Consider the following 19,297-nt stretch of genomic DNA (forward strand, 5'->3'; position numbering starts at 1 on the left):
ATTCTTCTACAGGATGTTTCGAAATGGGATTTTTGAGGATGGGTGATTGATGGAAGATGCATGGATGGTTATGGAGGTAGGATGGGGGTCTGAAGTGACCCAGGAACTGATGGATGGAGTGGTGAGATGATATGTGGAAGGCTGATTTGGCTTTAAAGTAGTTGAGACAACAATGGAGAAGAAGGTAGGGTTACGTGGGCAAGAGGATGGGTGTGAAGCGAGAAGCCTAGATATGGGATGAATCAGATGGCTCTGATGAAGATTGACCAGGTGAGTGAGTGATAGAGATGCCCTGCACAATGCACATTCAACCGAATCAATGAATTCTTGCAAACAACTAAGTCCTAGCTAACTTAATCTAACTGTCAATGAAATGAATAAACAACAGCCTCGTTTGGAAAGAGAACCATGTACATCACGTGAGCATGAACATTCCGAAAGATCTAAATGCATGACAAACTCCTACCAATCGATTCTCAAACATAAAAAGATACTTTAACCAACAAAAACAACCAAGATAACAAAGCAAGATCTAAAGAGCAGATTTTATTTTAAGAACGCAGCAAACACACATAAAGATAAACAGGGGAGGTACTGGGCGCTTGAGATGGGCCCAACCCCAAGAGCTACAGCCTCCCAAGAGAGATTTAGAGCTGGTGCAAAGCTGAATTCATCTTTATTAATCAAGAATGAAGAGTTACATCAAAACTGTCCACAAGGAGAGCTTGAGAATGAGCTGAAAGCAAAGCTAATCTATTGCATACAAATCGAATTACAAAATGACTACAAAATGAATACAAAATGACTAACTACTGGCTACAAACTGACTAACCACTAGCTAACATCCACTGGCTAACAAAATGACTAACTGGCTAACCAAAATGAGGCCCTAAGCCTTCTTATTTATACAAATTGAGGACCCAACAGTCCTCCTAAACTTTAGGGACTCGGCTGCCCAAAACTTGGAGTTAACAGCAGTCCTACTTGACTTGCTTGGCTGCCCTTGTGCTGATTGATTCGGTGGCCCTTGAACTCCGAGGTGGAGAATTCGAGGTAAGGGCCCATAAATGAAGGGGACACCTTCCTACAAATCCTCTAGCTTGTTCTCCCGAATTTGGCTGCCAAGTGCTCAGTAAGACCTTCAATTTTGTCTCCAAGTTGACCAAAAAGGCTACACAAAGCACCCATTAGACTTGTTGGCATAATGACTAACCAAATTCACTCTATTAACATAAATATAATCAAAAAAATGCAATAAACTAATGAGAATGGTGGATTAAGTCAAATTAGGAGGTTGAATGAGCCCAAATAATTATCCATTTTTGGGGCTCATCACATGCAATGCTAGAAATAAAATCACACTTGCAGAATAAAATGACACTCTTCTATTCTATAACACTCTTGTAAGTAAAGGAAATAACACTCCTTGAAATCAATTCCACAAAACCATTCAATCATAACCACACAACCATCAATCCAACTAGAATCAACCCATCCATTAACTGTATAACACACTCTAACAGATGTAACATCAACCAATTAACATTATGTGTTAGCAACAAATAATGAAGTTGTAGTAGAAATTGAATAGTAGCAGAAAAATATATGATCACAATATATTTATCTATCATGAAATCATCTGGGGATATGCTAGAGCCATTTCATTTGCTGAGTGGTCACTTTGTTTGGATTGTTTTTTACTAATGGCCACAACAAGAAAGGTCTTCCTAAAATAAACACATGAATCTCCTAAGCCACAAACATTTTGGAGAAACCTATCATGAATCACCTAACTAGATATGTTCTAAATAAAACCCATGTTGCCTATTTTCCATATTCATCATTGTTTCTCCAAAAGTCACTCCTAATGATAGTTACCCGATTTTTTCTGAAAAAGGTTCTCTGAACGATAGATAATGAGTTAGAGCCTTATGGACCAAACTTGGTTATTAATTCGGTAACATAAATTCTTATTAGTGTCCTTAGGAACAAAAACCATGTTCTAGAATTTCTCTTAGAGCTATGTAGAGATGCCAACCATGGAGGTTCGTTATAGTAACTACATATGAGCCACAATAATAACAATAGGAAATCCATCATCAATAAAACCAATAATAATCCTTTCTATTGCATAAAAAATAAAGGAAAATAATGATAATTAACTACTTTAATATTCTTTAAGCTTATTGTGGCACATTCACGAAGAAACACAATAAGGAAGGTAATAGATGGGAAAAGAAGTGCAGTAAAATGACTGAAAATGGGTGTTTAGAATGGTAAAAAGGTGAAAATTTGGTTAACCAAGAGTAACCGATCCCCGAAGCAAGAGAGACATCCCAAACCTACAAATGTGAAATCCAAGAATTAGTTGTACAAATATAAGATAACAAACCTACCTTGATTGAGAAGTCTTCCTAGACTAAGGATAAAACAGTATAAAAGAAGGCCACACAAGTCAAATACCTGATAGATGGGAGAAAGAAAAAGAGGATAGATGGAATCAATTAATAACATCTTATGAGGAAGGTGTTATTCCTATTAAGGAACACCAACCAAATTTTATATGATTGAGAGAAAAGCGGGTTTAGTACTTCGAAACCCACAAAATCAAATGGGAAGAAGAAAGACAAGAAGAAACAAAATATGTTTGACCTATAAAAATAAGTGAATAAATTGGAAATTAAGGAAATTCAACTTGGGTTAATCATGTAGTCAAGTCTTAGTTATATAGATCCCTCACCACACTATAATATGATATTGCAAGAAAAAATTGATAATGTTTCATAGAAAAGCTATAATGACCAAGAAACCCTTTGACATCACATCCCTTTCTACCTTTTTAGAGGCATGTTTCATGTATTAGTGAGGACAAAAACTTCCTTTCTAATTTATATCAACATAATCTATTTCTTTATTATGACCCAGTGTGGAATCCTAACCACTTCATGGGGGATATCTAACTGAGAGCATTTGTGTCTTGTTTGAGCAACCATTATGATTAGGAATCTACTCATAAGATTGCATAGAGCAATCTCAAACGAAACCTATGGTTCATAGGATAATTTTATAGGTCTCTATTGTTCATTAGCATGCACAAACAATGGACCTACTCTCAACCACATGTATATTTCATGACAAGGAACAAGGAATAAGATGTTGTACTATAGGTCACAAATTGAATTATTGGAAAAGAAAAAAATGGAAGGATGTTCTGAGAGGTGGAAACAAGTCAGGGAAGAAATTCGACAAAGGACCTCTTTTAATCCCAACAACCTGAAGGTAGCACTAGAAAGAGTGCACATATAGATTAAGTGCATATAAAATTGTGGAAATAATTTCATAGATCTCAATTATCATTGTCCAATGATCTGGCTACCTACCAAATACTACAAGAAAGAATACAATTTGTCTAGGAGGGAGGAATTGGTCTATTGGAAGGAAATTCATGCAAGAGTAGGCTACTTCCATGTTAATGAAGTAGGATAAACTGACTATAGTCTCGAAAACCTCCTCAGGAGCCTCACCGACTCAAAATAAAACTAAATGTTTGGTTACATAATGACAAGCAATGAATTCAACTAAGAGTAGATGATGGGTGCTCAATTTGACATATTTTTAGCACTCATCCAATAACATGTTTCCCATTTCCATCTCATTCTAATACCATTTTCATCTACAATGATGCATTTTTTATTAAGGTATAATTATCATCTTTATATGTTCTTTCAATACTTATTCTTATGAATTTTCAGGAGATTACTACCTTTTTCTACTAGCATAGGAACAAAGTTTCATAAGTGTCTTCCAAGTGCAAGTTCTTCAATCATTTTTGAGGACATAGGTGTTGCAACTCTCGAGTGTGAGTTGTTGCAACTTTCTTCTTGAGTATACTTTTTGCATCTTTGAGCTATTTCCCCTCGTGCTACAACTCTAAGTTGTTGTCACCATTGTTGCAACTCCTTATTATTGTGAATCTCACCTCTTTCTTGTTGTGACTCTTGCTACAACTCTTATTGTTGTTGCACCGCATGGATATATTTGAAACTCACTCAAGACCATTGTTGCAACTCTAAGGAAATGTGTTATAACTTTGCACCAATTGTAAAAACACATCAATGAACCAACGAATTATCACTTTTGGGTCGACCAGGTTGTCAAAAAATCAATCTCCTCATGCAGGAAAATGACAAGGGACAATATGTGCTTAGAAAGGAATGAATGAATCAGTTTCACTTGTCATATAGGTGATTAATTTAGCGTGTTCCCAATTTTTGCTATATTTTGGAAATACGATGTAACAAGATGGAACATTCTAATTCTCATGGTTATCCATTAACCTTTTTTTATTAATTTAAATATAGAAGATTATGTATAAAAATTGGTTCTCTCCTTGAGTTGAGTAACTAATACGTTAATGGATAATTGAGAGTGAGTCAGAGTTAGAATCACAACTAAGTCCTTCATTTTATTCTTGGTTTCCTCCAATATAAAGTTCCTTTTTCATTCGAATTCAATAAATGGTGCGTTAAGTATTTAGAATCTTTCGACTTTCATAAATCAATGCCTCGTCTAAGGAGGTAGGGCCTCCTCCTTAGCTAGGTTTTTTCTGTAATGTATAGAGTAGTTGTAGTATATTTTTATATATTTCTTTTATTTCCAACAATTAGTCTAATTAGTAATTAACTCTTATATTTCCTTTGTTGCAAATCTAAAGTTCAATTGTTGTAACTCTAGTATTTCCTTTGCTACAACCTTGAATTTTAGTTGTTGTAACTCAGATATTTCATATTGTTGCAACTGTGAATTTTGTTGTAATTTTGATATTCCATGTTGTACTGCAACTCTGTATCATAGGCTTATTGCAATAAATATAATATTCATACTACTGCAACTATGTATCATAGGTTTACTATTGAAATTCATTCATTAATATTAACATTAATTATAGATTAATTGTTGTCATTAAATTGTCTAGCAATTTGTGACTCATGTCATTGCTGCAACTCTTTGTAACATTAGATTTTTTTTTCTAGAATCGTGATTGTTATGTTTTCGATTGGGTTCAGTTTGAGTATGTTGTTGACAATTTCTGATTGATAATCCTATTTCCTTTATGAACAAAGTGTGGTTTGATGGTATGATATTTGTTGCATTATATTGCATGCATAACTGCATTTTTGTAATAACAACCAAGATCATTTCAACATTGGAGAAAGTCACCTTAGATGTCTATGTGATTTATTTCTTACAAGTGTGATTTATTTCTCGTGAGTGTGATATTTAATTCCCTGCAAGTGAGACCTTTACTTTCCTACAAATTTTCTCTTTACATTCTCGCAAGTGTGAATTGGATTGCAAGTAGATTTCTCTTGGTGACTTGTGAAAGCATTCCAATATCTTGTCCAAAGATACTCGTAGATAACTACAACTACAGAGAGCACTAATATAGATGGTGCATGACAATTCAAAAGTTCGATATGAACCTCTAATTGATAATTAAATTTACAATCTTTTGGTTATATTTTTGAACAATTATAAAGGTAAATGAAAGGCTAATCACCACCATTCTATGGAATTTCAAGTAAAGTATGTATCCTTGGTAAGCATGACAAGCAACATTTTCAGGATTCCACTCTGATTGGACATAGAACACTAGAGTTGATACACTTCGATTTGTGTGCCCCTGCGACTATTGTGTTTACCTTAGCTAAAAATTATATTGAATGCTTTTTAATTGACAACCATATCGGGTATGTTGGGTTTATTTGTTGAAATAGAAATCTCAAGCACTTGAATTTTTTTTTTTAAATCATCTGTGAATTGAAAATGAAGCTCAATCTTGTATTGGTGCTCCTTGTATTGATAATGGAGGGGAACACACTTAAAATGAGTTTGAAATCTATCTTCATCAACATATGTGCAAACATCAAATTATTGTTAAATATAATCCTTTGTAGAATGGTGTAAGAGAAAGAATGAAGAGAACACTTGAATATGGTACATCTAAAGCTATGTTTTCAAGAATATGAAGTTGATGTTTTGGGATAACGCGGTTCTATGGGAAATATGTGTGAAAATTATGAGTCCATCTCCTTCCCCTAGGAAAAAGACTCCATATGGAATGTGGTATGGTTGTATTCCTTTGGTGAGGCATCTCAATGTATTTGGTTCCACCTACTATGCCTTAATTCGTAAGAAGACAATAAATAAACTTAGTGCAAGGAGTCATAAGGGAAAATCCTTGGGTTACTCAAATACCACCACGGCATATCAACTTTATGATGAGATAAACAAACATTCCATTCATTCTAGAGATGTTGTTTTTCATGAATCCACCGAGATTGAAAAGACTATTGAGGAACATTTTGATCACCTGAATATATTTTCCCATGTAAATAGATATCATGATTTTGTTGATGAGATTCCACATCTTGAAGTGGGCATCCTTATATTGGATCAATGTCTAGAATCTACTTTTGAATTGCCATCTTCCCCTCATGAATAAGATCTAACCACTTCACCAGAATAGGGAGTTCAATTGGATGATATAATTAAGAGAATTAAAATGATAAACCTTAATGGGAAAGCAACACCATCTCAAGTAGTAGAGAAACCTAGACCACCATTATGTCGTTATGTTCTTTATAGTTCTAGTAGGATATTAGTCGAAGTATTAGATTAAAAAAATAGTAATTTTGCTTTAACTCGAAAGAGTATTTGTGTCATATAATTATGTGTTTGGTTCAAGCATTACAAAGTTAATTCATCTACGTTTTCCAATTGCTTTTTCTTTTTCTTTTGGTAGGTAAGCACCCATGGGGAATTTGAACCAGTGACCTATCGCAAGGAGTGCCTTAACAGTGCACCCATTCACCATCAATCCAAAACCCCGTGGGCAGCGAATTGGTTTTTCATTTTCAATAAGAATACATTATTTTTCTTTGGATATGTATGAGTAACAAAAATAGGGGTTTTGTAAGTGAATACCTTACAGAATTGTGCCAACAAAACATTAAATTTACAACATATAACTCTATTAGGGAATCTTTTTAATAGACTCCATCTACCATTAAGGAAATATAAATTTAACTGTTAATCTTTAACTCATCTATCTTTAATTTACACTCCTTAATAGCATACTTGTTTGCTTATATGTTAACATTTCTTAATATATGGAAATATACTTTAATAATAAAAAATTATATTATTTTTTAAAAATTTAATAAAATATTTAAAAATAATACTTTTACGATTTACAACCTAAAATGATTAAAAAGAGATATCACGAATTCAATTAATTGAATCATTTACAGAATCGTTAATAAATTAGTGAATGCTCATCACAAATATTTCAGAATTTTCAAAAAAATATCTTTTTGTTTTCTTCTTTGTTCCATTCAACTTCGACCACTCAAATAATATTTTTAAATATAATAAAATATTTAAAAATAATACTTTTAGGATGTACAACATAAAATGATTAAAAAGAGATTTCATGAAACAACATTTACATGTTAATTCAATCAAATGAAACATTTACAAAATCGTTAATAAATTATTGAAAGCTCGTCACAATCATTTTAAAAGTTTCAGAAAAATATCTTTTAGTTTTCTTCTTTGTTCCAATCAACTTCGACCACTCTAATATTTTTTTTTTTTCTTAATTATGTAAATGCTGTCATTTAAAGATGGAATCTGACAATTAAATCGGTGGGAGCCTTTAAATCGTTAAAAAAGATTGAATGTTATTTCCTCCTTCTCTTTAGGATCGGTGTAGAGGCAGGTCGTTGATTTCCTTGTTATTTCCTTGTTCAAAGTAAACGCAGGTTGTTGATTTCCTTGTTGAAAGTAAAGGCAGCTCGTTGATTTTCTTGTTATCAAATTTTAAGATTGGACTTGCAGCATGTATTCACATTGCCGCGTGGCTCCCTTTTAAAGCGGGGATGGTGTTTGAATGCCTCTCATTTTTGCAATGTTTCCCATCAGGCATATACTCACACCACACTAATGAATCGGCGCGCAACCCAAATCCTTGAGTTTTGGCGAAGGTGCGAGCTTTGTTCATAATAAGCGGCGCCACGTTTGAATAAAGATGCTACCTACTCTGACAAAAGTCAAATAAAAAAAGGATGGTAAGTTTGAAAGGTGTCCGCCACGGGGGGCATGTCACGACAATAAACATCACCGAAGAGACGTGACATGCATGCCTTGTCACATCCTTCCCTTTCGTTCGGAAATTGATTTTAAAATATGAGTACGTGTAACTCCTAACCGACATAAATGCAAACTATTGCTTTCAACTTTGCGACCAAAGAAATAACATTTCCGAACATTATCAAAAGGAATAAAGATGGTCGATTTTGAGGATCTAAGATTTTACTACTTAAATATATGATAATATAAGTCTAATACCTAATATCTCGCAAGTGTGAGCAAGTTGTTCTGGGGCATGTAATATAAGTCTAATACCTAATAGTTCATGTCGAGGGGTTTAATTAAAAGTCAAATTGATATAAAATATTTTCGTAGGCGTGAAGGATGATTTTATATATATATATCAATTTAAATTATACGATTATTTTTTGTTAGATATAATTTAACTTTTTGTCTTCAATAAAATTATTTATGTAATTATTTTGTGTGTAATACCATTGAAATTTTATGTCATTTTATTTATTTGTTTAACTCGCTTTAATATTGTATTTTGCGTATATTTTTTTTAATTCACTTTGCAATATTTCTTTTGAATTAAATAAAAACAAATATTTAATATAGGTTGTTTTACTTATATTTAATAATTTTTGATGATTTATGTTTTATTATAAGTGTATTACAAAATATTAATAAAACTAAGGTTATAATAAATGAATTAAAAAAATCAATTATATTAATTGTGTACTAATCATAGAATTTGGAGAAAATTACTTCATATAAATATTTTGAAGTTGACCTTTAGCACAAGTATAATTAGAATTATAGAATTTAGAAAACTATTGATTGAGGGTAGAAAGCTTATTTTTGTAATGTACCCCTCATCAATTTATTGAGACCTTATTTCCTCGTGTTGAGTTAGATGGTTAGGAGGTTGTCTTTTATTTTCTATAGTGGTCTCGAAATAAATTGACTAGAAGTTGCTTTTGTGGTATATTGGAAATGAATTAATTAGAAGTTGTTTTTGTAGTGTATTAGAGATAAATCAATTAAAGGAAACTGAGAATTTTATATTCTAGTTCATATCGAATTTATGCACATGTGTATATACAAGATAATAAGTAATGATAATATTTAAGAACTGCTGGAGAATGTACGAAGGACTCTTATGGTGGAACTTGACCCTAACTGTCTAGAAACTATTGGGAACGCAGTTATGTCCAAGAATACGATAGCGGGGAAAGTGTGGTTGGAGAGAGAGGCCCCACACACACATAGACAAAGAAAAGGAAGCGATGAGAAAGAAAGACCGCAACCTGTAGCTGGAAATCTAGTGGGCAGAGAATACAAAAAACTCTCAGCCTAGAGCCCGTGGGAGAAAAATGTACAATCCAAGGGTTAGAAATTGTACAATCCTATCACCAAGAAAATAATTATTTCAAGAGATGTTAAATTCCTTGAAAATCAAATATGGAATGATCAAGATAAAGGTACAACCATGAATCAAATTTATACAGATGCATTTGAACAGGGTGATGCAATAGAAGTTGAAAAACCAAAACAAGGATTTCCATGCCTACAAGTTCCAACTGAAGACACAAACCAAGGAAGACATAATGCGCACGGTCCGTCCTCAAGCAGTGAATATCAATAAACCATTTTACAGAAAACAAGAAGGTATAGAGAGATTTATGAATAAATAGATAATGAACAAGTACATATTGCTTTATTGTCTTGTGAGCCAATACATTTTGAAGACGTAGTGAAAAGAAAGAATGTGTTGAAGCTATGAATGAATAATTTGCAACCATAGAAAGGAATGATACATGGAGTCTTCTATATCTACCAAAAGGAAAAATAAGCATTGGAGGGAGATGGGTCTATAAGACCAAGTTTAATGAAAAGGGGGAAATTGAAAAGCATAAAGTTAGATTGGTAGCAAAAGGCTTTACACAATAGCCTGGAGTGGATTATGAAGAAACCTCTGCCCCAGCAGTAAGATTGGATACTATCATAACAATATTAGCAATAACACCAAAGCATTGGCCATTTTATCAAATGGATGTCAAATAAACCTTTTTAAATGGAATCTTGAAGGAATAATTTTATGTAGATCAGCTTTGAGGGTATGAAATCAAGGGTGAAGAATAGAAATTTACAAGTTAAAGAAGGCTTTCTATGGTTTAAAACAAGCCCCCAGGGCATGGTACAATGTAAATGATTCATATCTTCGCAAAAAGGTACATAAACACAGTAATAATGAACCCTCTCTCTATACAAAAAATATCTATAAGGTAATATTTTAATTGTTTGCATTTATGTTGATGATATGATTTATATAGGAAATTTGTAGCTTGAAGATTTTCGAATGACCATGGAGAAGGAATTTGAGATGACCAATCTTGGTCACATGAATATTTTCTTCGAATAGAATTTGAATAGTCTAAAAAAGGAATCTTATTTTGTTAAAGAAAGTATAGAAATGATATTTTGAAAAGATTTGGGAGGAGTGAATGCAAGCAAAAAAACACACCAACTATCCCAGGAACAAACATAAGTAATGATGACAACAATAAAGTAGTAAATTCTGCCTTATATAAGAAAATGGTAGGAAAACTAATGTTTCTTACAACAACAAGGCTTGACATAATGTATGTATCCGCCTTTGACAAATTTGACAAATGATCTCTTTTAATCCCAACAACGACAACAACGCTTGACCTAATATATGTATCCGGAAGATGTCATTTGTTATTTGATAATTTGTGAGGTGTTGTAGCGGTTACAACCACCCTCCAAAATTGTTCCTTAGTTTGTTTTGGAGCCTCCCTTCCAACCTTCACAACAGCTTGCCTTGCTTCATCAAGTTCACAAGTTTCAATGTTTTTCTTGCATAAAGGCAGCCTATCGATCACAGCTTGATCCATTCCCCTCAAAGGTTGTTCACCCGGACTTGGTCCAGTTGTAGGCTGGGCAGCTTCCTCAAGAAAATTGCGCATTTCTGGAGGGAAACCAGCCTTTCCTCCAAAAATTGGCAATCCTGTCTGGCAGCCTCCTGGGCTCCAAGATTGTGCAATTCTGCCAGTCAACACTCCCAGCAGGAATTGCGCAATTTTTCCTAGCAGGGCTGCTCAACCCAAAATTTGTGCAAATCTGGCCAGCAGTCACCTGCTTTGCCTAGAAATCGCACAAATCTCCTGGGTAGCCAACCCATATCCTAGCCAGAAATGCACATTTTCTCCCAGCAGTCGAGCAGTCTCTTGCATGTGCAGCTGAGTTGACTGATTCCCTCCGGGACCAAGCAAAACTGACTTGCATGCATGGGCTTCTTCTCCCAAGGCAACATGCAAAGGCATCCCTTGTTTCACGGATCTATGTTTAGCATTTGGAGGTTACATGCAAGGATCATTTCAGAAACCTCCCACAAAGTGTCATTGTCCCTAGATTTGTGACATTCGTGTCACAACCTCGATGTTATCAAAACTCATCAACCAGATGCTGCAGAGCTCATTCCTCAAATCAACCTTGTAGCTCTGACATCCACATCACATCTAGGAGCAATTGGCACATTTAGCTCACCTGTTTTGCGGAAATCCCGCTTCCCATGTCTTGTGCTAAATTTCTATCGCTTTTTGTGTTTTCACTTGTATGAGTACTGTTTCATTGATTTCTTTGAACACTTGTTGTCATTTACATGTATATTAGCTTTTCCTATCACCATTTTAGTTTTCGCCAACATTTCACTGTTGTCGCATGCATGAAACTATTTTTCGCGAACGGTCACCGATTTGGCGACTCGCCTCACCCACATGCATGTTGCTTCGTCTTCTGAATCTGTGATTTTCCATTTGCATGCATGAACATTCACTTATTCTTACACTCAGTATCACCATGCATTCACACTCACATTCACATTTAGTTGCCCGTCAGTGAGTCTGGGCAGCCTTGGCCCGAACTCTGCCTCACCAAGACAACATTGCGCAATACTGAGAGGGAAGGCTTTGCCTTCCTCTCTAGAAATGCACATTTCTTCCCAGCAGTTGTTCCCCATGCTTACTTTGCACAATCTTAAGGGACAGTGACTGCTGGCCAAGAAAATTATGTAATGCAGTCACTAAGCCTGTAACCATTGCTAGCTGAGATTGCGCATTGCGCAAACCGAGCAGTCAGTAGCTAGAGTGCACTATGCATTGCACAGTTCTAGCAGTCAATCAGTCTCCCAGCAGCCGAGACTATGCATTGTGCAGTCTTAGCAGTCAGTCTCCCGACCTCCTGGCCGAAATTGCACAACCTCCATGATCAGTCACACAGGTATGTTGCAAGTCAGTTCTCAAGTTCATTTCGGTTTTCGAGTGATAGGTTGTTTGCCATGAGTGTTTCCATGTCTCCAGGTATTGTAGGTGTTCATTTACCTCTCAACAGTGCACGTACAATGGTTTCCAAGGGAGCAGAGTTGAAGACACCGTTCAGAGCACACCTAGAGATGCAATCGATCAAATGTCTATGAGCTTGCCTTCTCACGAAGATATCAAGTTGTTCATAGACAAGGACATCAAGATATGACAACAGCAGCATCACAGCAAGCAGCATCATGAACTGCAACTGAAGGTAGCATACCGAACATCGTGAATACAACAAACACAATGATTGCAGCGAATGCAATGAACGCAACAAATGCAGCGAACACAGCGAATCCAACGAACATAGCGAATGTAGTGAATGCAGCGAATACAATGAATGCAGGAGGAAGGCTTTTGACAACAAAGAGGCAGAACAAAGTTGCAAGATCAAGCAGATCCACCGATAATGAAAGCAACTTTGGAGACTCAAGCTATGAGGTGACGGTGCGACATGAATATCGCGCGAAGATAGTGAATGGAACAAAGAAGGAGTTGCATGTGCTGAAGCATAAACTTAGGAAGAACATGAAGCTGCATAGATATACGAATGAGTCATAGTAGGAACATGAACAACAATGGGCGAAACATGGACTCACGGATGAAACTGTGCCCTTACAAGTTAAATATCCATCCCAGCGGCTGGCACGAAGCAGACATGGTGAGAAATGTTGTTGATCGCATGTAAGGGATTCATGTCATTGTGCGAACGCATTTGATCCAACCCATTCAACACACTCACCAAGGCGAAGACAAGAAGCAAGTTAAACTGGAGCAGAACATGTACTTAGGCAAGTTGATGCGCATGACCACCAACACACACTTGAAGATTAGCACAGACACTGTGCATCAATGTGTTGTCAGTTCAACACTCCCAATAAGGCCATGTGCATGTTAGCAGATGAGTTGGATGAAGGGGCCGAACCAATGCACCGGTTGCAACAGAGGCAAGAGTTCGCTTCAGCAAGATATCACTATGAGGTGCATGCACACCATCATGGACGAACAAGCTCAGCATCAACTCACCACCTTCACCATCACAAGCATGTGAAAGAGTTAGTCTCATCGCAATGGACCGAGTGTCAGTGATGACTTGCATGGCTTGCTCAAGCCATGTTGTCTCACATAAGTACATGTGCATTGTAATGTTGAGTCATGTCAAGTGTAAGTCCAACGTCAATAGTTGGATGTAATAGTCATAGAGTAGGTGAAGAGTCATGATGGTAGTTGAACTGTCACAAAGGGGAATGTAAAGGGTCACCCCACCCTTTGCTATAAATAGTCTGTCATATCTCATTGTAAGGGCTTTTGGTCAGCCACACTTCTGATAAGACTATCTTGGAAAGAGCTTGGATAGTATTGTAATGCGCATTGGCTTCTCCACTGCACGGAGCTAGTTCATCTCTTTGGAGGAGTAAGCGGATGTGGCTATAACGTTCCACTGTTGGGGCTAGCGGGTATACATGGATGTATTTTATGATTGGAACTTACACTTCTTTATATAATAAGAGCCAACACATTTTCATGCATATGTTGTTATTGTAGTTGGACTGTTTCGGTTGCTTTAGTGATGTATGTTGTTTAACTTATGTAGTTGTGTATGAACTTCTATGTATGCAATTATATGAAGAAATTTGTGAAGAAATTTTATAAGGGAAGAAATTTGACAAACTATCTCTTTTAATCCCAACAACCTGAAGGTAGCACTAGAAAGAGTGCACAAATAGATTAAGTTCATAGAAAGTTGGGGAAATCATTGTATATATTTGAATTTTCATTGTCCAATGATTTGGCTACGTGCCCAATAATAAAAGAAATAATACAATTTGTCCAGGAGGGAGGAATTGGTCTACTGTAAGGAAACTCATGCAAGAGGAGGCTACTTCCATGTTAATGAAGTAGGATAAACTCACAATAGTCTCGACAACGTCCACAGGAGCCTCACCTATTCAAAACCAAAATAAATGTTTGATTGTATAATGACATGAAATGGATTCAAATAGGGGTAGATGATGGGTGCTCAAATTGACATATTTTAAGCACTCATCCAATAAATTTTTTCCCATTTCCATCTCATTCTAATACCTTTTTCATCCACAATGATGCATGTTTCATTAAGGTATAATTTTCCTCTTTATATGTTCTTTCAAAACATATTCTTATGAAATTTAAAGAGATTACTACCTTTTTGTGCTAATAGTAAAATACAGAAACAAAGTTGCATAGGTGCCTTCCAAGTGCAAGTTCTTCAACTCTTTGTGATGACATAGGTGTTGCAACTGTTGTTACAAATCTCTTCTTAAGTATACTTGCTGCATCTTTGAGCTACTTCCCCTCGTGCTACAACTCTAAGTTGTTGTGACCATTGTTGCAACTCCTTATTGTTGTGACTCTCACCTCTTCCTTATTGTGGCTCTTGCTACAACTCTCATTGTTGTCGCACCACGTGGATATTTTTGCAACTCGGTCAAGACTGTAGTTGCAACTCTAAGGAAATGTGTTATAACTTTGCACCAGTTGTAACAATTCATTAATGAACCAACCAATTATCATTTGTGGATCAAATGGGTAGTCAAAGAATCAATCTCCTCATGCAGGAAAATGACAAGGGAAAGTAGGTGATTATAAAATAATGAATGAATCAGTTGCACTTGTCATATAGGTGATTAATTTAGCATGTTCCCAATTTTTGCTATATTTTGAAAAGACGATGTAAAAGGATGGAACATCCTAATTATCATGGTTATCCATTAACTTTTTTTATTAACTTAAATATATAACATTTTGTATAAAAAATGGTTCTCTCCTTTAGATAAGTAGTTAATAAGTTAATGGGTGATTGAGAGTGAATCAGAGTCATAATCACAACTAAGTCCTTCATTGTATTTTTGGTTTCCTACAATATAAAGTTCCTTTTCAGTCATGTTCAATCAATGGTGTGTTGATATTTAGAATCTTCTGAATTTCATAAATCAATGCCTCATCTAAGGAGGTAAGCCCTCCTCCTTAGCTAGGTTTTGTCTGTAATTTACAGAGTAGTTGTAGTATCCTTTTATATATTTCTTTTATTTCCAACAATTCTTCTAATTAGTAACTAACTCTTATATTTCCTTTGCTTCAAATCTAAAGTTCAATTGTTGTAACTCTAGTATTTACTTTGCTGCAACTCTAAATTTTAGTTGTTGTAACTCAGATATTTCAAATTGTTGCAACTGTGAATTTTGTTGTAATTTTGATATTCTGTATTGTATTGCAACTCTGTGTCATAGGTTTATTTCCACAAATCCAATATTTCATATTGCTACAACTATGTATCATAGTTTTACTATTGCAATTCATTCATTACTATTAACATTAATTATGGATTAATCATTATCATGAAATTGTCTAGCAATTTGTGACTCAAGTCATTGCTACAACTTCATGTAACACTACCATTTTTTTTCTAGAATCGTGATTGTTATGCTTTCGATTGGGCTCAGTTTGAATATGTTGTTGACAATTTCTGGTTGATAGTCTTATTTCCTTTATGGACAAAGTGTAGTTTTATGGTTTGAGATTTGTTGCATTGTATTGCATGCATAATTACATTTTTGTTGTAACAACCAAGATCATTTCAACATTGGAGCAAGTCACCTTAGATGTCTATGTGATTTATTTCCTGCAAGGGTGATTTATTTCTCATGAGTGTGATATTTAATTACCTGCAAGTGTGACCTTTACTTTCCTGCAAAATTTTCTCTTTACATTCTCACAAGTATGAATTGGATTGCAAGTAGATTTCTCTTGGTGACTTGTGAAAGAATCACAATATCTTGTCTAGATTGTACTAGTATAGATGGTTCATGAAAATTCAAAATTTCCATATGAACCTCTAATTGATAATTAAATGTACAATATTTTGGTTGTATTTTTTAACAATTAGAAAGGTAATTGAAAGGATCATCACCACCATTCCATGGAATTTCAAGTAAATTTTGTATCCTTGGTAAACACAACAAGCAACATATTCATGGTTCCGCTCTGAGAGGAGATAGAACACTAGAGTTGATACACTCTAATTTGTGTGGCCTTATGCATATTGCATTTACCTTAGCTAAAAATTATATTGAATGTTTTTTAATTGATGACCATATCAAGATATGGGTTTATTTGTTGAAATAGAAACATCAAGCACTTGGATTTTTTTTAAATTCATTTGTGGATTGAAAATCAAGCTCAATCTTGTATTGGTGCTCCTTGTATTGATAATGGAGGGGAACAAACTTTGAATGAGTTTGAAGTCTATCTTCATCAACATATGAGCAAGCATCAAATGATTGTTAAATATAATCCTTTGTAGAATAGTGTAACAGAAAGACTGAATATGACACTTCAATATGGTACATTAAAGCTATTTTTTCAGGAATATGAAGTTGATGTTTTGGGACAACGCAATTGTTCTATGGGAAATATGTGTGAAAAAAATGAGTCCATCTCCTTCCCCTAGGAATAAGACTCCATATGGAATGTGGTATGGTTTCATTACATTGGTGAGCAATCTAAAGGTATTTGGTTCCACCTACTCTGCCTTAATTTCTAATAATCAAATAAACAAACTTGGTGCAAGTAATCAAAAGGGAAACTCCTTGGGTTACTCAAATACCACCAAGGCATATCAGCTTTATGATGAGGTAAACAAAAAGTTCATTCGTTCTGGAGGTGTGGTTTTTCTTGAATCCATTAAGATTGACAAAACTATTGAGGGACAATCTGATCATCTCGATGTATTTTCCCATGTAAATACATATCATGATTTTTTTGATGAGATTCCGCATCTTGAAGTGGCATCCTTATCTTGGATCAATGTATAGAATCTCCTTTTGAAGTGCCATCTTCCCCTCATGAAGAAGATCCAACCACTTCACCAAAATAGGGAGTTCAATTTGATGATATGATCAAGAGAATTAAAAAGTTAAACCTTAATGGGAAATCACCACCATCTCAAGCAATAGAGAAACCTAGACCACCATATAATGGTCCAAAGTCACACATAAAGACACTTGAAAGTGTTCATATTGATCATGTTGGAAAGATAGGAACCGGAAATTCTACAAGGCAAGATGGAGGTGATGAAGATAATTCAAATTTAGGCAATGTAAATTATATCGATGTTTCATATGGTTATGAATTTAATTTATCTTCTAAATTTGAACCAACTTCATTTGAAGAAGTTGCTTCTCATGATGAGTGGAAAGAAGCCATGAAAAGGAGTATGTTTCACCTATTTGGAACTAAATAAATTGATTGTAGGTGGGTTTTCAAGAACAAGTACAATCTTGATGAATCACTTCACAAAAACAATGTGAGTCTTGTGGTGAAAGGGTATGCATTGAAAGAAGGCATAACGTGTGAGGAGAGTTTTTCCCCCATAAAAGAATGGGCTACCATATGTGCATTGTTGGCTTTGGGTATGTAAAAAAAGTAGATGATTTATTAAATGGATGTGAAAAATAGCCTTCTTGAATGGAGACTTCAAAGAGAATGCTACATCTTAACTACAAGGATATGTTGTAAAGGGAAAACAACATAAGGTATGCAAACTCATCAAGTCTTCGTATGGCCTAAAGCAAAAACCTTGCACATGGTATGAAAAGTTAAGTGAGCAATTTTTGAAGACCAAATTCAAGCATTTCAATCTTGATGATGCAACTTTGATTTTCAAGAAATTTGGCAAAACCATTGTATACATTGTGGCGTCTATAGACGATCTTTTGATAGCATGGAACAATGAAGCATATGTTGCATCCATAAAGAAAAAATTGAATATGCACAACTTCACTCTTACTTGATATTGAAGTAACTCAAAATTCAAAGTAAGTATTTATCTTCAAAAAATACATTAGAAAATTGTTGAACAAATTTGACGCTGCTAATTATATTTATCTTTATGTTAAAATATAAAGAATTTTAATGACTATATCAAAAAAGGAAAATAATTAAAAATATAATTAAATTTAAATTTAAATACAATTAAATATAAATAAAAAAAATTGTAAATAGTTCATTTACACTTAGGATCTTTTTAAGTTTATGAAAAATCTTTATAAAAAGCACAACATTGATGTGGTACAGGAATAATTTTAAGTTACCTTAAAAAAACAAAATTTTAGAGCCAATTACTTAAAGGTGGAAAAATTCATACAAATTAAACTTACAAATCAAACTTTGAGAAACATAAAAAAAAACTTTGCCACACAATACTAATTTTAAAATTTTAAATTAAAATATAATATTAATATTTATTACATATATTTTTAATAGCTAAGATGATAATAAACCTAAGTTGTACATCCTATATTTTTAATAGCCAAGATGGTATAAACCTAAGCTGCATATCTTAAATTCTTCGGACATTTTTTAAGCCATCATCCCAACTGCATTTTTTTTTTACATAAATTAATGGAAATATATCTTTTGCTGAGATAAGTTAATGGAGATATAATTTTGTGGAAATATATCTTTTGCTGAGATAAGTTAATGGAGATATAATTTTGAGGTTAAGTGGCTAGGCTAATTCAAATTACCCAGGTATGTTCAAACGATGACGTTAATAGAACTGCAATTAACATAACTATTTTTAGTCAATTAATATTTAAATTTTGCCAAGTGGACTAGTTGAAAGAACGAGGTTCAAAATTTGGTTCTGTCAACGGTTCGGTGGCTTAGTGACTCGGTTGATGATAATGGCGAAAATTGTGTAATGTTAA

The sequence above is a fragment of the Pinus tabuliformis genome, chromosome 5_2, assembly GCF_031772625.1.
Source record: "Pinus tabuliformis cultivar Carrire ecotype Pingquan chromosome 5_2, CPIR1, whole genome shotgun sequence".
Lineage (NCBI taxonomy): Eukaryota > Viridiplantae > Streptophyta > Pinopsida > Pinales > Pinaceae > Pinus > Pinus tabuliformis.